The sequence below is a fragment of the Tamandua tetradactyla genome, chromosome 7 (genome assembly GCF_023851605.1).
Source record: "Tamandua tetradactyla isolate mTamTet1 chromosome 7, mTamTet1.pri, whole genome shotgun sequence".
Lineage (NCBI taxonomy): Eukaryota > Metazoa > Chordata > Mammalia > Pilosa > Myrmecophagidae > Tamandua > Tamandua tetradactyla.
In genome coordinates, this window is record NC_135333.1 from 148,633,901 (window position 1) to 148,643,253 (window position 9,353).

Below are 9,353 nucleotides of genomic sequence, written 5' to 3' on the forward strand. Positions count from 1 at the left end.
GATCTCTAAGTTTTACATCAAATTGGGAAAATTGGGGACCTTTTTTCTTTCTCAAATATTTTTTCTCCCTTCTCCTTTTTTCTAGGACTACAATTACATATAGTTTAGATTGCTTGATATTGTCCCACAAATCATGAAGTTCTGTTTTGGTTTTCTTCTTTTTCTTCTTTCTCTGCATTTATTTTAGTTAGTTTCTATTATTCTCTTTGAATACACTAGTCTTTTCTTCTCTGGGCTTCATCCGCTGTTAATCCCATCCAGTCTATTTTTCATTTCAGATATGGTATTTTTCACTTCCACCAGTCTCCTTCTTTTGGTCTTTTATCTATCTTCCTTTTCTCTTATCAACATGCTCCGCTTTTCCTCTACGTTCTTGAACACATGGAGCATATTTACAATAGATTCTTTAATATCCTTTCTGCTAATTCCATCATCTCTGTCACCTCTGGGTGCATTTCTATTAAATTATTTTTTCTTTGGGTTAGTATCTTCCTGCTTCTTTGAATGCCTGGTAATTTTTTTTTTTAATTAGATGTCAGCTATTGTGAATTTTACATTGTCTGTTGATAGAGTTTGTTATTTTCCCTTGAATAAGGTTGGATATTTTCCAGGCATGCAGATAAGTTACTTGGAGTGATCTGAATGCTTTTAAACTTGCTTTTAAGCTTTGTTAGAATGTTTTCAGAGCAATCATTAGTCTAGGGCTAAGTTAACTCAAATTCTAGGGCAATACTCTTTGGAGGTTTCTTCCCACTATGATTGCAGATTATGAGGTCTTTCCACTATGGGTGATGGGAGCATGAGCTATATCCAGTCTTGTTTCCAGTCTTTTTTGAGCTCCAATATTTGTTCTCCCTACTTCTTTCCTATGATCGTTTTTCTGGCCTCCCAGAGTTTCCTCTCACATATGCACAGATCAGTACTCAGCTAAAAGAATACAATCTCTGCAGGTCTCGTGCTTTCTCTCCCTCCTTCTCTCTCATACCTCTGACTCAGATATTTTTGCCACATGGGTCTCCATTAAATGCCCATCTTGGTCTCTTCATCTAAGCCTGGCAGGTTCTCTTTATACTGTGGCCTGAAAACTGTCTCCAGGCAGCAAGCTGGTATAGTTTTAGGTGTCATCTTGTTTTTTGTCCCCTTTCAGAGAAATATCTCTGTGCTGCCTATTATCTAAAGTATAAAAGCTGTTGTTTCATGTATTTTGTCCAGTTTTTTTTAGCTTTTAAGATGAGAAGGTAAATCCTGTCACTTTGTTCCATTTTGGCTTGGAGGCCCTCAATGTAGCTTTAATTTGTGTTTCTCTGATGCTGAGTTTTGTATTTCAGATTTTTGAGGCACTACCTACTTGTGCTCTAAAAAAAAATTTGTTATAAATATGTATTCCACCAAGAGTTTTGGACAGTGCCTATTTTTCTGCATTCAGGCCAATACTACTGATTGCACACCTTAGAACACTGGCTATGGACAGACAGTGACCAGAACAGGAAACACAAATGGTCTTTAAACACATGAACATATGCCAAATCTACTATAGAATATAGAGACCCAAAGCACAAATATAGGAAAAAAGCAACGTAATAGAAATAGAGACCATGCAGAAAGAGAAAACATCAACAAAGATATAATTAATCAGAGCAGATATTGTCTTCATAAAACAAGAAGAGGAAGCTATTTTTATTTTTTTTAAAAAGTATTTTCAGGGAACAAAAAAGTTATAAGTTTAAAATGTAATTGCAAAAGTAAAAAAAATTAACAACAGAAGGGTTAAAGAAATTCATCATGCATTGCAATCAGACCGGTCCTGATGGAACAGTATTACGCAAAAGACTGATGTACTGAGGCCTGTCATTAGCAACATCCTTCAGCCTTTTTACCTTCATTTTAGTCTGAGGACTAAATGTCCAAATAAAGCCTGGCTCGGATTCTCATATGTACTTGGCTTATTTGAACCATGTGCTGTTGCTTCTTCTCCACTCTCCACTCTGATGCTTGGATTAGCTGAGAATATTCATTTCTTCCTGAAGAAATATTTTGCTTTGACTATTCCTGAAAGTTTGAGGTAGGTCATAGCAACCTTGCAAAACAGATGCTACAATGCACCCTCCTCCTCCTGATATTACTCCAATTGGACAAACAGTACCATGCCCATGTACATTCCTTTCAGGAGTCCCATTGCTGTAAGCCCTGTTCCCAGGATTCACTTTTTATTTGGGGGGTGGGGGGGGCAGGCATTGGGTTGTTCATGGGCCGGAAATCAAACCTGGGTTTCCTGCATGGCAGGTGAACATTCTACCACTGAACCACCCATGCACTCTCCCAGGAGCCACTTTTGATTTTGCCCCCTGACTTTCCCAAAGGGGGCTCTTGAAAACTTTCAGGAAAGCTGAGGACAGGCTATGGCCCAGTAACTCCGCTTAGCTTACATTTCCTTGGAAGTTTTCATCTAATAGTGGCAATATTGTTCTTTCCTTATACAGCTATGTTTGTTCTTGCTACTCAGTTTTTTCATAATTAAACAACATATTGTTTAAGGATCCATGCATAAATGATATAGCTATAAGGGGAAACACCAGAATGAACACAGAATTAGTATAGCAGTTCTTCTGGAAGGGGGAAAAAAGAAGATATAATCAGGGAGGAATGCAGAGGTGTTTTTAAAGTATTGGTAATCTTTTGACCTGGTTTTCATTTTATAATTATTCTTTAAAATGTACATACACAATTTATACACTCTTCTACATGTGATATGCTTCACAACAAAAAAGGAAAAAGCCTACAGGAACATAATAATTCTCATAACTAGAAAACTAGGCCATAAAATTGAATGCATGCTATGATTACAACTATGTGCATTATATGATTAGGTGGGAAAGAATGGAAGGCAGTTATAACCATAAAAAATAGTAGCTACAGTTGAAAGATAGTGGGTTATTTTCTCACAAACACAGCAGTTTTCAAGTGACTTCAAATGTGTTATCTCATTTACTCCTCACCATTCTGCAAGATAAGGATTTCTACCTTCCTCATACTGCAAATGAGGAAGCAGAGGGTTCAATAGTTTTATTAAGCTTGTTCATAGCCATTCGGTCAAGGAGTAGTGGACTTAAAACTCAAACCTATGTCTTTTCTGACTGCAACCTCTCTACCCACTCAGCCATACAGCTTCTCTATAGCAACACTATTCTCTTATCTTGCCTAAATAACAATTTCACTAAGTCTCAGCTTCCTCACCTGTAAAATAATAATAATGCAGCTTTAATCAAAAAGTTATTCTGAGAATTGAAAGAAATAAAGCATTTAACAGAGTTCCTAGCATGTCGTAAGTGCTCAATAACTATCATAGTAATGTCGTTTTTTTTTTTATTTTTATTGATAAAATCAAACAGCATACAAGCACAAACACTCCTAACATACGAACACTCCATTCTTGGTGTGCAGTCAATAGCTCAAGATATCATCACATAGTGATATTCATCACCGTGATCATTTCTTAGAACATTTGCATCATTCCAGAAAAAGAAATAGAAAGAAAAAGCTCATACATATCATATTCTATACCCCTCCCTCTCACTGACCACTATTATTTCCCTCTACCCAATTTATTTTAACAAATAATGCTGATATTAAGGATTAATTAGTTTAGTTCAGCCCTATTCAGGCATTGAGCATACAAGAATGAATATGAGGTCATTGTCCAGTAAGGATAGACAAACAAAGACTTCTGGTCCCTGTGGGAATGATAGAGATGTATTTTTTTTTAATGTCTCCCTATATATATATGTATTTCTATATCTCTGTATCTATACATACACACACAGAGAGGCAGATATGTGATATGTATATCACAGGGAATTTTGTTCACAACTTGGGTGCATGGGTCAGGAGTCAAACTCAGGTCTCCCACATGGGGGGTGAGAATTCTACCACTGAACTACCCATGTCCTCTTATTTATTTTTTTATTTTTTATTTTTTTGCATGGGCAGGCAGCAGGAATCGAACCCGGGTCTCAGAACTCTGCCTGCTGAGCCACCATGGCTTGCCCCTCCCCTTAACATTTTTTATTGTGAAATATAACAAACATACAAAAAAAAGCAATACATTTCAAAGTAGATTTTGACAATTAGTTATAGAACAGATTTTGAAATTTGATAGGGGTACCGTTCCTTAATTTCAGGTTTTTCCTTCTAGTTGCTCCAAGACACTGGAGACTAAAAAGAAATATCAATATAATGATTCAGTAGTCATCCTCATTTGTTAAATCCTAATGTCTTTGTTATAACTGCTCCTTCTCCTTTGATCCCTCTGATAGAGGTGTATTTATGGGAAGCTATGGGAACAGAGAATAGGTACATTTGGATTAGACCTGGCTGGTCAAAACAGCTGGGACAGGCTTCCCAGAGATGTTACATACTCTGAGATGTTCAGTCGAATTCAAAGGAGTATCTGAGACTGTTCATGCTACATGAGAAAAGGAAAATGATAAGAGGTGAGGTAATCCATGCTCAGAGTTAAATAACACAATATTTGAAAGGCCTATAATAACTGTTAAAAAATGTAAATAACAAGCAAAAGAATTTTTTTTAATCATTGTTTTTAGTAATTAAGAAACAAGTAGTATCAGGAAAAATTGATATACTTTGGATGGTAGATGATATCAAGGAATTGCCAATTTGATTAGGTGTGCTAATTAAACAGTGGTTACATTTTTAAAAATATTTTTCTCTATTAAAGATGAAGCTCAGTTTCTATGGCTTCCCTTAACTTCCACAATGGACCTCCAATGGGAATGGGGTGCGGTGGGGGAGGGGTGCTGATGGTTATGAAAGTATCTGTGCCGGTTCATAAGGATTATGTACCCTAGAAAAGCCATGTTTTTATCCTGATCCAATGGGAGCAACCATTTCTTTTAATCCCTATTCGATAGTGTAGGTTGGAAACTTTAATTAGATTATCTTCATGGAGATGTGACACACTCATTTATGGGTATTAACTTTTGGTTAGATGGAGATGTGTAACTCTACCCATTCCATGTGGGCCTTGATTAGTTTACTGGTATCCGTTAAAAGAGGAAACATTTTGGAAAGAGTCCCTTTGTAGAGCCATGAAAATGATGACAGTCAGAGCCCAAGCCACCAGAGACCTTTGGAGATGCAAAAGGAATACATCTCTGGGGGAGCTTCATGAAACAATAAGCCTGGAGAGAAAGCTAGCAGATGCCGTGTTCACCATGTGCCTTTCCAGTTGAGAGAGAAACTCTGAACTTCATCGGCCTTTCTTGAGTGAAGGTAACTTTCTTGGTTCCTTAATTCACATTTTTATAGACTTGCTTTTCACAGCCTTAGAACTGTAAACTAACAGCTTATTAAATTCCCCTTTTTAAAAGCCATTCCATTTCTGGTATATCACATTCCAGCAGCTAGCAAACTAGAACAGTATTAAAAAGAAATAACCAGGAATTCAATAAGAGGCATAATGCTATCTCTAATTTTATATATATTTGCATTTTCCATAATAAAAATTTTTATTTAAAAAAGTCACAAGTAATCTTGGAGGAAGCCATTTCAGATAAATGCTGTGAGGAGAAGACAGATTGCAAAGGATCAAAGAGTTCTCGGTTTATGAAGCATGAAGACAGTGAGAATGGCTTTACTTTTAGAAATTTTGGGCAGAGCTTAGTGAAGTATCAGGTTGAGAAAAAGGATATATATATATATATTTGCAAAAAACAAACAAGCCCTGGCTAATTATAAGGGAAATCTAAACACATTTATAGGTCTTAAGGAAGAAGCCATGGAGGAAGAAAGATTAAAAATTAAAAGAAGAAGGGCATATCAGAATGTGATTTTCAAACCCCTGTCAGATGGGGCAAGATCTGCAGCTATCCTGCCATCCTAAGCCCCAACCTATTGCTGGAAAGACAGCAACCATCACTATTATGTTTGGGATGGACCTATGTTAATGAATAACCCAATGCTACAGGGCATACAATACCAACAAAAAGAAGGAAAAGAAACGGGTACAGAGAACAAATAATGCTTGAGCTACAGCTACTCAGAGTAAAAGTGATGATGAAAAGAATCTGGCATTGGCGTGAATCAGGTCATTCACTCACAGCCCTGCTGCTCCACCACTAAGTCCAATTCTTGCAAACAGTCAACCAAACAGTGGTCTTGAGTTCAGGAAAGACAGTAGGTCTGTCCCAGGTTGGAGTTAGCAATCTAAAGGGTCTGAGTTCACAGAAACTCCGCCTAAGTTAAAGGTAAAGGTGAAGGTGGTGGTGGAGGTGGAAAGATGTCAGTACCCATTTCAGAGAAGTTCTCTAGACTCAGATTCTACACAACCTGAATCTCAAAGGCCATATAAAACCTGGGCCAACATTTTTGGTTTGAAATGATAGCAAGTTCCTTCAATGGATACTCACTAATAGCACAAGTATAATCCTATACTTAATTTAATGTTGCAGGAACTTTGTCTTACCACTTCTCTGTAACTCAAGTTTCTACAGTTATTCTTAAGTTGGTCCATGGTAGGAGAAAATCATTTCAAAATAATTATTATAAGGAAAAAGAAAGCCAGAATTTCAATGAGGGGAATAAAATTACGCTCCGTGCAAACCAGAAGGACATTTCCCACCTTTTACCCTACATTCATCCAAAGAGGAATCTGAATCAGTGACCCTTTGAGAGTCAATAGTGACTCCCAATAGTTAAGGAACTAGAATTCTATTAGAACAAATCATTTTATTAACAAGGCCAGCTGAGAAACTGAGAACCATTTGTTGCACTGTTTAGTTGCCTTAATAGGGCATCATTAAAATTCTCTCTTCCATTCACTCCTTGAAATGCAAAGCCAGGGAAATGGTCCACGAGGTGCTGGGACAGACACTCTAATTAGTGTTGCTGTAACCAGGGTTTCTGCCCACCGATATGCTAAGGCATGTGGATGCCATGAATAGCAAAATAGAGTGGCAAGTGCTTCGATCTGCCTTCTGAGCTGAATCCATATTCTGCCTCTAATTAGAGCTACAAAGATTTCCTATATAAAATCTCACATTTCTAACTCTCCATCCATTTGTTATTGACTCTTCCTTGAAGCCACCTCACCCACAGTCCTCTCAGCAGTACTCACTCCTGTGTGCTTTTTTTTCTCCCTGGGACACAATCCATTTCCTCCTCACCAGGACTCCTCACTGACAATACCTGGAAAGCAGAGTTAATCTCAAAGAACAGCTTTCCCAGTGCCAGGCTTCATTTGTCTTTCCCCATGGGTCATTTATCATAGGGAGGTGGCCTGTTGAGGTAAATCCTGATTGAAAGTCTGTATATTCTTCTGTGTGCAACCTGGATGCCATTACTGAGCAAAGGAAATTGTTTTGCACCCTGCATTGTCCACCAGAAAAAAAAAATGGAAAAAGTCCCACTAGCTGGCAATAACTTACATGCCCTATTACTGTCTTTGGAGAAAGACCCTTCCAATTCTTAGAGAAGCGTAATCATTGCCTATTGCAATTTACAGATGCAATTTGACATTTCCCCATGCCAAATACTTTGTTACTACAGCAGCTTTAACTGTCTTAATATCAGAAACCAGCTTGAAAAGGTAGGTTCCTAAATTTAAACATGCTTAGATAACTATTTCCTTACCCTTCCTTTACTCTCCATCCTAATGGATTTAATGTTACATATAGAATGCATTTGTAAATAATTCAAGCCACATTCATTCATTTAGCAAACATTCATAAGGGCCTGTATTACACCAGACACAGTAGACAAATCCAAATCATTGGAGGAAAAAAACAGGATTTTTGTTATGAAAGAGAATTATGGGCCACAGTATAAATATTGGCTATTGATTTTCAACTTTTAGAGTCAACCGAGGCATAAAACTTCAAATGCTTAAAAATGTACGGAAAGAGTATGGATGTTAGCAAAAAGGAAAATGTGAAAACACAGATGACAAATGTTGGGAAGGGAGCATTGCTGAAGGGAAAGGGTGCGGAATCGAGAGACACTTTCTAGAATCAATGGAACAAGAAAGAAAAGTATAAACATATTAAAGCTACTGAGTTATACAGAGCAGATATTACTGATCCTACCCTACTGCAACTCCCCACCACCGCCACACACACACACACACACACACACACACACACACACACACACACACTCACACCTTTTCTTTGTCAGCAGAGCCCAGATTTTATTCATGGGTCTACATTACTCTTTGGGATCATGTTCAGGGAAGATTAAAGATAAATAATTATTCATCTAAATTGTGGCAACTCCACACCCCTTGTCAGTCATTGGTAGAGGGCCTGGAGTGGTTCTAGCTAGACATGAGAAATTTTCACTGGGCTTCTGAGAAGACTTAAAGGAAGGAACAGCCTCTCATATTCTTTTAGACACTATTTGAATTGATTAACCTTATAACTAACTTATCATAGGACATTTTATGATGAGAAAATGTATTTTCTTTACTGTTTAAACATTTTGAGTTGATTTTCTTTTGCTAGCTGTTGAAAGCATCCTAACATATGGTAACTCAATACGGAACTAAAATTAGTGATTCATCTATACTAGAAGGAAGGAAAAAAGAAGGGAAGAAGAAATACAAGTGAAGTAAATTCTCATATATAACAATAGAAGGTCAATAGATTATTATTTAGAATATTATTTAGAGAGATGGAGGTAGTCATCAGGAAAAAATAGGAGTTAAAAATGAGATGGAACCACCGCCGCTGCTGCCATTGCGCCAGCCCCCGTGGTCTCAGCAAGGCCAGGTGGTATTCCAGAATGGGGGACAAGCTAATGCGGGAGCAGATTGGATCCAGTTTCCTTCATCTTTACTACCAGTTATTTGATAATGACAGAATGCAGCTAGGTGCAATTATAGCCTTCCCTTCTAGAAAATCCTTCACAGCATCACGGCACAGGACCATCAACCTACACCGGATAACTGCATCATCAGCAGTTATTGTGGCTGTGGCCAGCTCAAGGCTGATGAAGACCCCGTCACAGGGTTCCATCAGATGTTTCTATCAAAGGACATCAAAGATGCTTGGGTTTACACCAATGACATGTTCAGGCTTGCCCTGCACAGCTTTGGCTGACTGCCTCCCAGCCAGGCCCCCAGGCAGTTTCCTTGTTTCCTCTTCCCTACACTATTCACACTTCTCAATACTTCATATATCAAACACAAAGAAGCAAGGTTGGGGTGGAAGTGACACAGCGCTCTGCTGCCACCGAGGTGTTGTGCATGATGTTTGGATGCTAGACTAGTTGCATCTGACAGGAAAAGTTTCTGTTGTACCAGGGCAAGCCCTGGAAAGACTTAAGTAATGCAAACGATT

General features: G+C 38.0%; 1 pseudogene; it reads left to right on the forward strand.

Annotated features, from left to right (window-relative positions):
* Window positions 1-8,796: 8,796 nt before the first annotated feature.
* LOC143690230 (nuclear transport factor 2 pseudogene) lies at window positions 8,797-9,113 on the forward strand (annotated as a pseudogene).
* Window positions 9,114-9,353: the final 240 nt, after the last annotated feature.